Source organism: Mizuhopecten yessoensis, unplaced genomic scaffold, assembly GCF_002113885.1.
Source record: "Mizuhopecten yessoensis strain PY_sf001 unplaced genomic scaffold, ASM211388v2 scaffold7225, whole genome shotgun sequence".
NCBI lineage: Eukaryota > Metazoa > Mollusca > Bivalvia > Pectinida > Pectinidae > Mizuhopecten > Mizuhopecten yessoensis.
The window spans coordinates 36,362-52,835 of NW_018406942.1; positions in this window are offsets into that span (position 1 = coordinate 36,362).

Here is a 16,474-nt window from a genome sequence, read left to right on the forward strand (position 1 = left end):
TCTTGTTGGCCCGGATGTTAGCGCGCGGAGGATCTTAGTGTGGGAGGAAACAGGAGTACCCGGAGAAAACCCACGTGGTCGGGCAGGTGACCCCATACATTTTCACGTCCGATCGGGGAATTGAACCCCGGTCGCCTTGGTTAAAGGCAAGTGCGTTACCCACTGAGCTACCTGACCACCCAAAGCCCTACTAGTAGGTTTATTTATCACAATAAATCCTACAAAAATAATTGCGTATACTAAGTAACCTACCTCCGATACTTGTATGACGGAAACCTCTTCCGAGAGGTTTGCTTTTCTATTCAAAACTATTTATTAAAGCCTTAGTCATGCCCTTGAATAAGTTTCCAATCGAAGTTACAGCCTTTCGCTGTGGTACGGCAAACCTTCAACAACACATTGTCTATCAATTCTACTGTAGTTATTTATGTAAACTTCGTAACAAAATATATTTTATATTCTCTTCTTCCTGTCTTATACACAAAAAATGATACTGGAGACGAAATTAGTTTTTATTCTACTTTGACCAGTTTATTCTACTTGTTAAAGAAAGGAACATAAATTCATCTCCTATGTCAAAGTGTCTATAAATTATTTGAAATGTTGACAGGTAAAAGTGTCAAAAATGTAAGACAATCAGAAAAATGGTTACTCATGTTGCCACCAAAACAATAGCCCTCGTTCCACAGCAATATCATATACAGTATTGGTGAAGCATGTGTACGGTCTATGTATGAGGAATTATCCTGCAAAATCTGGTATCTTGTATTTTATTATTATTTCTGTTTAATATATGCTGTATTTGCATTTTGAAAATAATTATTAAAAAATATATTCTCCGTGCAATAATTTGTTACTTTGAATCTTTGTATGTGATCTGTGACAGTGACGGAAAAGTGATCATAGATTTCTCGTATATTTATGTTTATACAGTGTTCTGACACCTGCCTTACAATTGTTTAACTCTCGTCATATTTTGTTTTGCTATACGTCTACACGTGACTGTCAGCTCCACAGATATACATGTCACAACACGTCGCATTAAACTAAACTATCAGCTAAAAAAACAAATCTGATGATTGACGAGGATTAAACAAACAATGGCATTATCTACGAGTCATTGTCTCGCGTTAGTATGCGCTGCTTGACCCGTGATTTGTGCTGACCACAACACGCGCTCGGCTTGGACTGTTTAGATGGGTTCTTATTTCGGTATAAAAGCATGCCCCTTTACACCGTTAGCATAATTAGTAGTTTGTAACTTACAGTACTGAAGTGGCTAATTAGAAAACTCTCTACCGTTCTGTGGTGTCTTAACATTTTGGAGATATTTTTAATTATACGTATTCTAAATACATCAATATGCCAAAATACGTAACGGACCAGACAAATGTTGATTGTATGTCCAAATCAGGAATCAAGTTCGAAAGGAAGGAAAACGCTAGCCCCGGAGGACATACGTCATCGTCGGATTTGGAGTCGGTACCAGATGTGGTGGACGCTGAATTGCCAATCATTGAAAGGAACTATAACGGTCGTAACTTCCACATGCAGATGTCAGACAGGAACCTCGCTCTGATACGACGAAGGACTGAAAATCTGCGAAAGAAGGATATAGAGATTCGTGAGCGTTTGGAGAAAGTCCGCCAGAAAGCTAAAATGGTTGCGGAAGGTTCTCCTGCCAAACAAGACGTCAAGTGTTGTTTTGAAACCGGGAGTGAAAAGTATATGAAACAGCCTAAACTCTTTCCTGTTGTAATTTCTCACAATGAGACCGCTTTGGATTCTGGACGGAGTATAGACTCATTTGTTAAATATGAAACCCCTAATGTGATGCATGGAATCAAAGCGAATCACAAAGTGGCAAATGACGTCGTTTCCTCGGATAACTGCGTGACGTCACAGACTGAAACCGGAAGTTTAAATCATGGTAAACAATTAAATCACAATAAAATAGGTGATACCGTTCTAGTGGAAAACAGCGTAAAGTCATGCCAAAAAATCACGAGTGAATTGTGTGGAAATCAACAAAATAACAAAACGGTACACGACGCTGTCTCCACAGAGGAAGACAACATGACGAGCGAGAGTAGACTTGGAAGAGGAGAGCGACCGGTACCAGCTAAACGTCGTATTAGGATGTCGTTGATATCCACAAACGAACAGGAAAAGGTGAAGTCGAAAAAATCATTGAAAAGGATTACAAACGAGCTTGTAGACGAGGAGCCTATCAGGGGTCCTCCAGCAAAGCTGAAGTCGTTTGTCGGAGAAAGGTTTGCTTTTGATAAAATTAAAACAATGTCCACAACTTGTAACTGTGTAAAAGAAGCAAACGCTTTTACCCCAAAGCGTAAAAGCCGGACAGAGTCTTCCATACACCAAAACAGTAGCCTTGTCCAGATGGCTTCACCCACGAGTCTCGGGGTAAGCCCAATGAGGCTTCAACTTCACAGGTCGGCTAAAAAAACACGGATGATTTCAATGCTGGCGTCACCTCTTATTGGAAATATGAAGATGACAATAACGAAAACGATACTAAATAAGTTGAAGAAAGACAGATGTAGCAGCAAAGTATTCTGACGTGTTAGTTGGAGTGATATTGTGTAATGTGACAGGACATTTATGTTATAGTACACTGTGCCAAATGACAATTGTTGTGGAAATAGAATATCCATTCAATCATATGACGTGAATCTTAAGCTACAGAACTGTGCTAATTGTACATACGAATTATAAATTTCTATATATTTTCACTTGAATTTTATTAAAGTATTATTTTATTTACACAAACATCTTTACAAATCTTTTTTTTTTTTTATCTTGGAAGCGTGAGTCCCGACCGTTTACAGCCTGTATAGGTCATGCAAACTTCTGCTGTAATATCTTTTATCATTTAACGTGACGATTTATGGAACCTATAGTGTAGTATCAGAAACATGTTCCACGTGTAGCATGTGGAACGTCACCAGTAACAATCTTATGTCGTCACACATTCACGTCGAAAGGAAACATGGATGTATTCTAGAAGATTTTTTTTTATACACAGGGTTGAGTTGTTTCCATCCACTGTATATATAGCAGGACCTCGTTTGATGTGATAATTGTCTAGAGACACGGTCGGGAACGTTACTTCATGTAGTAGGTGGGTCTTAGACCTATCGCATACATGACTAAAGTAACCGAGATGTTCGACAAAACCTGCAATTTTACCTAGTTAATTCTCTTCTTAACCATAAATGGTCAGTATAGTAATAAATCTCCAGTTCTATCAGGATTTAAATCACTTTTCGAAGACAGTTAGATTTGTTTAAATTATCTTTTAAGAGTAAATTTGTAGTACACACTTACTTAAACAAAATTCAAGTTAGATATCTTCATTATAATTACATGTATTATTGGGAGACACACGGTCGAGAAAGGTCAAATATTCACTAGTGTGATACATTGTAGACACATGGACACGAGAGTGATAAATTGTAGACACGTGGACACTAGAGCGAAACATTGTAGACACAAGGACACTAGAGTGATAAATTGTTGACACATGGACACCAGATTGATACATTGTAGACTCGTGGACACAAGAGTGATACATTATAGACACGTGGACACTAGAGAGAAACATTGTAGACACAAGGACAATAGAGTGATACATTGTTGACACATGGACACCAGATTGATACATTGTAGACACGGGGACACTAGAGTGATACATTGGTGACACATGGACACTAGATTAATACATTGTAGACACATGGACACTGGAGTGATACATTGTAGACACAGGGACACTAGATTTATACAGTGTAGACACATGGAAACTAGAGTGATACATTGTAGACACAGGGACACTAGATTTATACAGTGTAGACACATGGAAACTAGAGTGATACATTGTAGACACAGGGACACTAGAGTGATACATTATAGACACATGGACACTAGAGTGATACATTGTAGACACATGGACACTAGATTGATACATTGTAGACACGTGGACACAAGAGTGATACATTGTAGACACATGGACACTAGATTTATACAGTGTAGACACATGGACACTAGAGTGATACATTGTAGACACGTGGACACTAGAGTGATACATTGTCGACACGTGGTCACTAGTGTGATACATTGTAGACACATGGACACTAGTGTGATACATTGTAGACACATGGACACTATATTGATACATTGTAGACACATAGACACTAGAGGTATACATTTTAGACACATGGACACTAGAGTGATACATTGTAGACACGTGGACACTAGAGTGATACATTGTAGACACGTGGACACTAGATTGATACATTGTCGACACGTGGTAACTAGTGTGAAACATTGTAGACACATGCACACTAGATTGATACATTGTCGACACGTGGACACTAGAGTGATACATTGTAGACACGTGGACACTAGATTGATACATTGTCGACACGTGGACACTAGAGTGATACATTGTAGACACATGGACACTAGATTGATACATTGTAGACACATGGACACTAGATTTATACATTTTGGACACATATATAAAGACAGATAAATACATTTACAGTAACATGTTAATAACAGAACTCTAAACACATATTCATCTGTCACTGAATGCATATTTGAGGAGGACACCGATGAGACGAATACAATATAGTCACATGTACACTTCAAAGATATATAGATTATAGACACATGTACACTTCAAAGATATGTGTATATATATTATAGATAAAGGGATACTTCAAAGATGTATATATATATATATTATAGATAAAGGGATACTTCAAAGACATACACGGATAGATACATGGACGAATAGGTTATAGACACATGGAACTTCAGAGATATATACATTATAGACACATGGAACATCGGAGATATATACATTATAGACACATGGAACTTCAGAGATATATAAATTATAGACACATGGAACTTCAGATATATATAAATTATAGAGATCATGGAACTTCAGAGATATATACATTATAGACACATGGAACTTCAGTGATATATACATTATAGACATATGGAACTTCAGATATATATAAATTATAGACACATGGAACTTCAGATATATATAAATTATAGACACATGGAACTTCAGATATATATACATTATAGACACATGGAACTTCAGATATATATAAATTATAGACACATGGAACTTCAGATATATATAAATTATAGACACATGGAACTTCAGATAGATATATATAAATATAGACAGATTGAACTTCAGAGATATATTAATTATAGACGCATGGAACTTCAGATATATATACATTATAGACGTATAGAACTTCAGATATATATAAATTATAGACACATGGAACTTCAGATATATATAAATTATAGACACATGGAACTTCAGATATATATAAATTATTAGATTAGATTATTTTATTAACCTCGAGTCAACTGACTCATGGGTATAATACATATATTACAAGATAAGTACAACATGTTATGCAATACAATACAGAATAACATATGGACATATGTTAAGAGGAGAGTGACTCTTTACGTACACTTGTTGCCAAATGTAAATATTTTCCAAGATAAAAAAGTTCCTTTACATTATTGGTACTTAATAGTTGAGTTACTTTAAACACACTCGGACTTAAACGATAATATTTCTTTGTGTACTTTAACCTTAGATTTTCATGAAATGGACATTTGAGAATAAAATGAAACTCATCTTCAATGTCGCCTAAATTACATCTAGTACACAGTCGATTATGACGGTTTATATTATTCCGCCTCCCGACCTCAATATTTAAACTGTGAGAGGACAGTCTATAGCGAGTAATTTGACGCTTGAATTTTGATTGGATTGGCTTACGCAAATAAAACTGTAAGTCGACATTGTCTATCAGGTGTTGATATAAATACCCCTTTGAAGAATTTGAAATATTTGTTAACATACTTTGTCGTGAAACATCGAGCAATCTTTGTTCTATAATCTTTGCCGCAATATTAATAGGTAAGTTTTCCTCAAAGATATACTCCAAACCCATACTAGCTAATTCTTGCCTAATATTAATTAACCAGTCATCATTACCACTTATACGCTCGTCATAGCAAGCTTTTAATATACAGTTATCGCTACATTTCACTTTTAACCAGTATTTAAAAATCCTCAGTTTCCTTTGGACTATATGGGGGAATCTACCAAGTTCACAATAAACCAGATCATTATTAGTGCATTGTCTGACTCCTAGAATTTTTTTACAAAAATTTAAATGAACTTTATTTACATCAGGTGCTTTGTGAAATCCCCAGATTTCTGAGGCATAGCACAAAATACTGTTTACATAAGAGTCAAAAATAGTACACTGAGTTTCAATATTAAAACAATAATTGCGTAACGAAGATGCTAAGGCGAACAGTGCCTTTCTTCCTTGATCAGCCACATGCTTCTGTGTTTTAAGAAATTTTCCATTATAATGAAAAAGCATACCTAGATATTTGAATTCATCCACGATATCAATGTTTGTATCTTTATAAGACCACGTTTCATTATTTCGTAAGTTACCACCATTTCTAAAAACAACTATTTTGGTTTTAGATATGTTGACTTCCAGATCCCATGTGTTACAATAATCCTGTAGGGAGTCCAGCATAGATTGGAGACCTTCTGGTGTTTCTGATAGCAGCACCATGTCATCTGCATACATTATCAAAAATAGGTTTATAAGTTGCAGTTCTACACTTGGACAATTGTCTTTTATGAAATTGATCTCAAAATCATTAACATATAAGGAAAATAAAACTGGTGACAGTACTTCGCCCTGTAAAAGTCCAATCTTGTTGCAAAAACTATCACTTAGGACTCCATTATACTTTACACATGATTTAACATTATTATATAGGTCAATCAAAATTTGAAGGAATTTACCTCTGATACCACAATTGATCATTTTACACCATAACTTGCTTCTATTAACAAAATCAAAAGCTTTTTTAAAGTCTACAAAACAGCAGTACAAACGCTTTTTCTTTTTTAGGGACTTATTTATAAGGGTTGTTAAAACAAAAATGGCGTCAGTGGTTGACATTCCAGGTCTGAAACCAAACTGTGCGTCAGTTAGAATACCATACTTTTTTTCCCAATTTAATATTCTGGTATTTAAAACGCCCGTAAAAACTTTTCCAAAACAACTAACTAACGAAATGCCACGATAATTATTGGTGTCATTTAAGTTGCCCTTTTTGTGAATTGGAACAATACAAGCTTTGCACCATGCTTCTGGGAAATGCCCAGACTTAAAAATCACATTGAACAATTTTTCCATACAAGGCAACAAAATATCTTTTCCTTTAATAAAAATTTCATTGATTATTAAGTCCTCACTGCAACTTTTGTTGTTTTTTAGATTGTTTATGACTTTTAATATTTCATCTTTATCAATATCTTTGTCTAATTCATCGTAGATGGCCTCGTCGATATTAGGTTCGCTGTCATCTTCATCACTATTATTACTCATTGTTAGATTTTTAAAATAAGTATAAAAATCTTCGTTTGATAAACTTGAATTTGCCCATTGGCTTGATTTGCTTTTAAATAGTTTGTGGAACTTCTTGGGGTTCGATTTTTTTAAAATTTCCAGCATGTCACCTTCGTGTCGTTTGTATTGACGTTTCAGCTTTAACTCCATTTTCTTGTAAGAACGTTTCGAAGTGATCAATATGTGATGGTTATCATCAGATTTACAATGATTAAATTCTGACAATGACCGCTTATATTTATTATACAATGTTTTACAATTTTCTGTAATCCATGGTTTATCGGTTTGGTGATTTACATTTTTACGGCTATTTACATTAATAGATGCGTTTACCCTCACATCACAAAATGGCAAAGAACAATCATTTATAATCTTGCATATATCATTTACACAATTGTTAACATCCTCGTGACTAGCAAAAGTCACGTCTAGTTTATCGTTGATCAGTTCAATATTGTCTTGGAGACTCTCTAAGACCAAAGCAGTATTTGTATTATTCCATTTGACAGTTTTACATGGTGTCTTTTCATTATCAAAATCAAGGGATGTTTTGTTACTCGGATTAATACATTTTAAATGCAAGTGAAAAGAGACCGGGGAATGGTCAGAAAAAGTATTGAACTGACCAGAGATAAATTTATGTACGCTAGACATATCATATGTATACACATCAACAAGCAAATAATCAATTAGGCTTCTGCCGTTTGAGTTATAAAATGTGAAACTTCCGTGCTCATCATTAGGGTGGCGTCCATTTAGGATACGAAGACCCGATGATTTGCATAAATCGATAAGCTTCCTACCAAAAGTATTAACATAACTATCCATATTTTGACGTTTTGGTAAATCAGGATCCGCTGTATAGTTAATCAAATTTCCCAATGCTTTGGCGATACCATCCTGTAAATGGTCATCAGAAATATAATCATTTCTATTACCAGTTCTGGCATTAAAATCACCGAAGATATATACAGTACCAGTTGATTTGTATTTGGACACAGTGTCTTCAAGACACTGAAATAAATCAAAATCATTTCTATCGTAGAAAACGCTATTTACTGGGGGAAGGTAACAAAACGCAAAATATATATTATCAATTTGCGAATCATTTGTATCTAATTTCAACCATATAATGCTATCATGTACATTTTCTACACAAGATAGTTTACCAGATAGTTCTGATTTGTAAAATATAACAATACCACCGCCTTTGCAATAGGATCTTGGATAAACTATTTTTTCATAGCCTGCTATATCAAAAACGTCATCATTCTTAACTGCACATTCACATAGACAAATTACATCATATTTGACGAGGTACGTTACAAAATCATCGTTACGTAGTTTGTCCAGAAGTCCACGACCGATATTCCATGATATAATGGACAATTCACTCTCCTGTCCGTCCTATCTGGAATATGACCACTGTCCGTTTGACTGGTGATCCATAGGTTCTAATGTTCCACTGTTTCCGCGCCATCCGGGATGAGGCATGGGCTCACGCTGATACCCCTCATGACGATCGCTGGGATTGCCTCGCGACTGGCCTTGAGGAGGCCTACGGTGATGACGTGAGGAGTTGTTACGGTGGCTGTAACTCATGGGACCGTGCCCCTGCGGTCGCGTTTGGCTGCTGGGGCTCTGGCCCTGGAAATGGGTACCAGCGTGGGTGTTGGGAGCATTAGCGTTGCCGTTGGCGACGTTAATGTACGTGTGTTTGGACTGGACGGCATCGCCGTTGTACAACTCCCCGTTGATGTATAGCCTGTCGCGAACTAGTCTCACGTTGTTACCGGCAAGTTTATTTTGTTTTTGAACAGGGTACAACTGCTTCCTACGCTCCTCGATCACTGAAGGGAACTGTTCATATACTCCATATCGCGATCCCGCGAGTCGATGGGAGTTGCGTTGTACCAACAGACGATCCGCATTATAAAGGAACCGGGCAACGATTGGTCGATCTTTGCCCTTGATGAACTTGCCAAAACGATGAACATTACCGAACTCGATCCGGCGATCGATACCAATTTCAAAAACAGGAAGTCCCGCAAAAGCGATTCTGTGTCTTCGTTACGGGTTTCCCCGCCTAGACCAGAAAACACAATGTTGTTCTTCATAGATCTACATTGTAAATCAACCACGGAATACTGGAGCTCGTCGCGATCGGACCTAATGTCATGAAGCTCCTTACTGATCGCACTGATTATCTTTTCCTGTTCCTTGACAGTCACAATGGCATTGTCCGCATTGGAATTGCGCTGTTCTAAAATGTCTATCCTTGAGGATACAAAACTCGCAGCTTGCTCCAACTCCTCTGTTTTATAGACACATGGAACGTCAGATATACATAAATTATAAACACATGGAACTTCAGAGATATATAAATTATAGACACACGGACGCTTCAAAGATTAATAAATTATAGACACATGGAAGCGTCAAAGATATATAAAATAAAGACAAATTGGACTTCAGATATATTTAATTTAAAACACATGATGGACACTTCAGAGAAAAATAAATTATAGACACATGGACAACTTAAGGATATATAGATTAAAGACAAGAGAGTACTTCAAAGACATACCTAGTATAGATACACGTAGATTTAAAAAAAACATACATATTATAGACACTTTCCAGAGACATACACTGTATATAACATAGACATATAGGCATTCCAGAGACAGAGATTGTAAGCACATGGTTACTCCAAAGTCATTTCAGAGACGTCGACATATACATATACAAAGAATTTGACACAAAAACATAGTTATGAAACATATAAAAATGGCCGCTACAAAGTCTTAGATACATGGGCACCACAGAGACGTGAAATGTGAAATATATAAAATAAAAATGAACGCTACAAAAACATACACACGTGGGCGCCAGACATATGCACTATTGACGTATACATGGACATAACACGTGTGCAGACACACGTACATAACAGGGACATATAAAATACACATATGGACACTATACCCCCGAAGACACATATACATAAAACGTGCAAATAAACACTCAAAGAATGAACTATAAATATGCACGTAGACAGATTGGACACCTCAGACATAAATTATTGTCACAGGGAGGCTACAAACACATACACATTTTCGACACTAATGACTTGTATGCCACAGAAACATATAAATTATAGGCACGTCATCATATTCACCAGCACAAAAGTCCATAATTGTAGAATATAACAGAAATATTTACACATTTTCTTCTGACACCGAATACATAATTTACCATCTAGATATAAACGGTTCTTCGATAACGAAATCGTGGCCTGGCTAGGTAAATGATGAGAAAATATAACTTTTTTTTCTCGAAATATACCTGAAATTAGAGCAAAACTTTGTAAAGGTGTCTCCTCCAGCACTGACTGTTGCAGTCTCTCAAATAACATTAATTATTGTCGGCTTACTAGACGTTCGGTTTGTGAAACAAAAGCCTGCCATTTGTTCGACGTCAGTTGCATTTGCCTAACGTAACTTAAAACATGTGATTGTTTCAAGCTACAAAAGAACAAAGTCAACATAAAATTTAAACAACGACCCAACATGTTTTTAACTTAACGTTGAAACAATTATTTATTTACATAATAAGAGTATTCCGTGTTTGACAAAAATGTAACAACTATCTGGATCGCCAGAATACACTAAATATAATAAAATTCTCAAGAGTATATGTGTGTGTTTACATTTCCTTTCATGAAGACAATTTTCCACTTTCTAATGTTTGTCTTTAAAATTGTGATTTCACATTACACTTAATAGACACAGGCACACACTTGTGCTTCCTCTAACAGTATATAGACTTCAGAGAACTAGCTTTGTAGCCTTGGTGGTGGTGGTGGGGGGGNTAACTCATTCTAAAAATTCTAAAAAATGTGAGCTGTACCGAATTCACCGCGGTCTCCTCTATCTACAATGGACCGTTTGCAGATTTTGAGCTTGGCTAACCATATAGCTGCCGTAAGAGTTAAGTCCCTTCCGCCGTTTATTTCAATAGATTAAGTCTAATCGAGCTGTAACATAATAAATTAATACATCAATATATCATTTATAGTTGTAATTGACAGGCTGTGATGGTTACTCGGATAGTTATAAATAATATGTGATGGTTGCCTTGGTTACACTGTGGTCATATAGATGATATGTTATTGTTACCTTAGTTACTTGATGTTTACATTTTATATTCGTAACGATATCGATGGTTGCCTGGTATTTATAACAGATATGTGATTATTTCAAATTCCTATCTTATTTAATTGTAACTGGTATGTGACGCCACTTTATACATATAACTGATGTTTGAAGGTTACCTTGGTTTCCTGGTATTTAAAACTGATATTTGATGATTATCTTAGTAACTTGATTTAAATATAACTGATGCACAGGTATATCAAGGTTACTTTGGTTGTATAAGGAGTATCGTAGTGAACCCTGCTGGTAGACATACAGAAGTTTGACGATACGTTTTCATTTTATACATAATTATAATTCTTCCCTCGTTCCTTCATTTGTTACAGGAAGTTTACACGTTTAGTACCAGACTTGTGACAGCGTTATGTATTTCCCGTATATCTATATATCTATTGTTTATACGGTGACACCTGCCCTTTTATAGAGGTCCTCATTTAACCTGTAATTGTAAGGGAACCTGTCACTCTGATCTGTTTCACCTTACCTATACACATGTACGTACCTACCTGTGACGTAGTGTCACTCTGATCTGTCTCACCTTACCTATACTAATTACCTGTGACGTATTGACACCGTCACCTCCGATCCTGATCAGTCACCTCTACCTGTCAGACCACTTGTAATTGGGTGTCCGTATAGGTCCGAGCGGATAAAACCCAATTATTAGTTATACATAACACCGATTGTCAGTGATTATACAAACATTGTCACCCGTTAGGAGTCATTGTGTCACGTTTACATGAGGTACTTGCTCCGTGATTAGCGATGATCCGAGCACGCGCGCGGCTTGGACCCTTCATTCCGTTATCGGTATAAAATCGGCCAGTTCACACTTTTTCATCATAATTAATTTATATACAGTATAGGAAAGGATAACTAATTATACAGAAGTTGTTCCTGGGAAATCTAGACACTATATACATATATCAACATGCTGAAACACGCATCAGAAAGATGTAAGGAGCAGAAAACGATGGGTGTTAAATCCAGATCAGGGAGCATATTCAAAGGGAAGGAAATGACATCACAAAACGGACGAGCGCCATCTTCAGATTTAGAGTTGATACCGGACTTAGTGAACGCGAAGACCACAGTAACCGAAAGTAACTACAACAGTATTAACTATCACATGAAGATGTCAGATCGGAATCGCACTGTAATAAGGCGAAGGGCTGAGAGACTACGACAGCGAGACATGGAGATTCGCAAGCGTTTGGAAAAAGTCAACAAGAAAGCCAAACCAATTGGTGATGGAACTTCTGCCAAGCAAGACATCAAATCATGTCAGGAAGCAAGTTTGACCTCGAAAACTGATACCGAAAGTGAAAAAAGTATAAAACAACCAACGTTATGTACTGTTATTGTTTCATCAAACGAGATTGCTGTGAATTCTTCAGGAAGCATGGACTTGTTACAGCATGAAACCGGAAGTATGAGGATGGACTATCAAATGAATAACAATATATGTGACAGCGTGTCCTCTTTAAACTCTCTGACGTCACAGCCTGAAACCGGTAGTGTGGAAAATGGTTCACAATGCAATCTCAATGAAACAACTGGTACCGTGTCTGAGGATCAGGAAACCGGAAGTGAAGTACAAGAGAATCAATTGAATCACAAAAAGGCATGGGACGCTGTCTCCGCGGATGACGACATGGCAACCGAGATTAGACGAGGGAGAGAAGGGCGATCGGCACCAGCTGAACACATGATGAAGATGCATGTGACATCAACAACAGACGAGGAAAACATTGAGAGGAAAAGTCCCACGACAAAGATTACAAACGAACATGTGGAAAATGAATCAGCCAGAAGCCCTGCAGTAAAGTTGAAGGCATTCGTCGGGGAAAGGTATTGTTTTAATAAAGCTAAAATCCTTTCTAAATCAACAAACGGGATATCGAAAGAAGAAAATGTTCATACCCCCAAACGTAAAAAACAGACAATGTGTTTCTATCTTGCTGATATGGCATCGCCCCATAGTCTTGGAATCAGCCCAAAGAGAATTAAACTTCACAAATCATCTAAAAAGACCCGGATAGCTTCCACACTGACGTCATCTTTCACCGGAAGTATGAACTTTTCGAAGATGAAGATGAGGAAAACGGTTCTTAATATATTGAAGACAGACCGACGTGCATGTAGCCGCGAAGTATTCTGAAGTATTGATTGTGACGTATTGATTGTGAAGTACTGATTGTGACGTATTGATTGTGAAGTATTGATTGTGACGTATGATGGGACATTCATGTTGTGTTATTGCACGCTGTGCCAAATGACAGTTATTATGAAGATAGAAATACAATTTATTCGTGTTTATTGATATTTATGGTGGTGATGTTTCAAACTGTGCTATTGACTGTACAATTTATCCTTTCATGTTTCTCTAACACTAAATATGTTCATTAAATTCCTTTATCAACTCAAATTATTGTATTTGTTTTTATTTTTTCTCTGAACAACAATTTAGAAAATACTTGAGACCCTGTTTCTTACAACCCATATAGATCCTACACATGTCCGTTTTACTGTGATCATATTCCATGTATAATACGGGCTGCATCAGAAGTAAACTTCTCCGAGCATTGAACGCCGAAACGTTGACAATTAAATATGACCGGGAAATTAAATTAGTTCAATGCTCCAATTGAACGTTTTAAAATTTTAATTATTTTTTTTATACATGTGAAGTGTACCATTACTTTATTTCTCGCACTCACCCACGTTTTACCATGTTTTACAAACTAATGTCATTGTTTGGCGGAGGTACATCAGCTGATGTTATTTTCAACGAATATTACTTTGAATACCTAATTTAAAGTTCAAATTATACATTTGAAATGCAATGGTTTTAGAAACAGGGTACAAATATTCATCAGATATAGACTTTTCTTGAGGTGAGTATGTGGTCATATGAACCTGCGAAAGAGATATTAACAGAGATAAAGAGAAGTCGAGGTTTATATAACCTTTCAGGTTGATATAGCGGGTACATTAACACCAAAATAAAAGTAATTAATTGTTATATTAAATATAAATTATGTTTTTCACCATGACACAAAAGGAACGTTAGAAAATCATCAAGAGAAAGATCCTGTGTTCGGCAGATAGCATTTTGACGTCACAATTGAAGTGACGTTAAAAATGACTAATAATATTAGTAACACCGAGTTATGTCACAAGCCATGATCGCCGACCTCCATCTGATTATTATTTAACTAATGATAATGTTGAAAACTGGTGTCATTTAACATAGACGAAGATCAGCTCAATTGCAACAGAAGGATCCAGAGAGTGTGTTACGGATTATGATTAAGTAGATATTCTAAGCCATATCGCACCGTTCCTCTCGTTTTTCTGTATCTGTAAATTTATTTCTTACACCTTTGATTGAAAACGAGGAGATTTCGGACACCCAAACAACAAAATATGAGTACGGTTGTAAAAGTGTGACACAGAAAAAAATGTTGTAACGTTGATAACGTTATAGGATGAACAGAAAACAAATCATCGCTTCAGTGAGTTTGTAAAAGAGAAGAAAAACTCAAGACAAGATATTGTTCCAGTGAAATAAATAAAATGTAAGAAAACTTAGATTTGGTAAATCTTCACCTAACAAAAACATACATGTACAATTAAGACGAATTCAGTTAATTAGAATGTAACAGAGAATGTAAATATAATTTTAATGTTTCATATCTTGCTTGTTCAAAACATACCTGCAATATAATAATAAGTTTACAAATTTTAAACCGATAGATGAAAAACACGGCAAGTTAGCACATTTATATATTATTAAAATGTGATCTGTTAATTGACGACACACCTATACTGTATACGACCAGGCGTTGCAGCTGCGGAAATGGCCGTTGTAATGTACAACTGACAGGATGTTTTATTATCACTTTATCTATACAAGTGTAAAAAGTCACTGCCTATGATAAAGTACTTAGAAAACGTCTTAATAACCGAATATTAATTAAGGTTCTCACTGTTCGCTTTGCTTGTAACCTTCTAATGTGCACCTGTAGGGATTGATAACGTCTGTAGTTGTGAGGTTAGAGTGCAGGCCTCGGGGCTAAAAGGACATGCAGACAAATAATGGCGGCAATTCACGTGGACATATTTCTCCAATTATCACAATGTCCAGTATGGTGACAGCGTTGTTTACAAACAAAATAATTACCATCAAAGAATGTGTACACACAGGAAATACTGTGAGGGAGGGTGTATCATAAAAACTCCTTTTGCGCGATCAAATTGGTCAACATTGGATTATCTCCCTTCCTCTTCTTCTTTCATTAGAATTTCGATGGAACATCTTCATTATCAGCTTTATTCCTTGTATAAGCGGCATCGAAACTCAACACACAAATGTAACCAGCAGTTGGCGATGTATACTGAAGAATTATATCCTTCATCGATCACCAAGATAATGTTACATAGAATAACGTAAAATACAAATTATAGGTTTATGTAACAATCCCTTCGTATTGTATTTTATCATAAAGTATTAGCCACTGTATCGGTATTGAGCGATTGAAAATAAATACAACTCCTTGGAAAACGAAACCACCGCATGCGTATACAATGTTGTACATTTATATAATATATGTTTCTAGGTGGATCAAAAGAGAACAAAAAATTCACCTAAACATTTAGTTGAAAATATACCCTACCCTGAATCAAGTCGAAACCTATAAGCAACCTTAAAGCCATAGGCTCAAGGGTTAATATTAGTCAGGT